Here is a 279-nt window from a genome sequence, read left to right on the forward strand (position 1 = left end):
TGACATTAACTTTTGTCTGTTTTCTTTTGGCAAATGCTAGGGGTCAAACTTAAGACCTTGCCCATGCTGTGTGAACAGCCAGACCTAAAAACAGGCCCTCATGACCAGGGCCTCCATGAACAGTGGGGTGACTGGGAAATTGGAGAAGGCTTGGGTGCTTCGGTCAAGCATAGCTCTTTTGACATACTCAGTGTCTAAACCCACTTCCTCTTACTTGTCAGGAACATCAAGATCAGCTTTCCTAAAAGATCCATATAATCAGCCAACTTCAGGTTTTTC

The sequence above is a fragment of the Mastomys coucha genome, unplaced genomic scaffold (assembly GCF_008632895.1).
Source record: "Mastomys coucha isolate ucsf_1 unplaced genomic scaffold, UCSF_Mcou_1 pScaffold22, whole genome shotgun sequence".
NCBI lineage: Eukaryota > Metazoa > Chordata > Mammalia > Rodentia > Muridae > Mastomys > Mastomys coucha.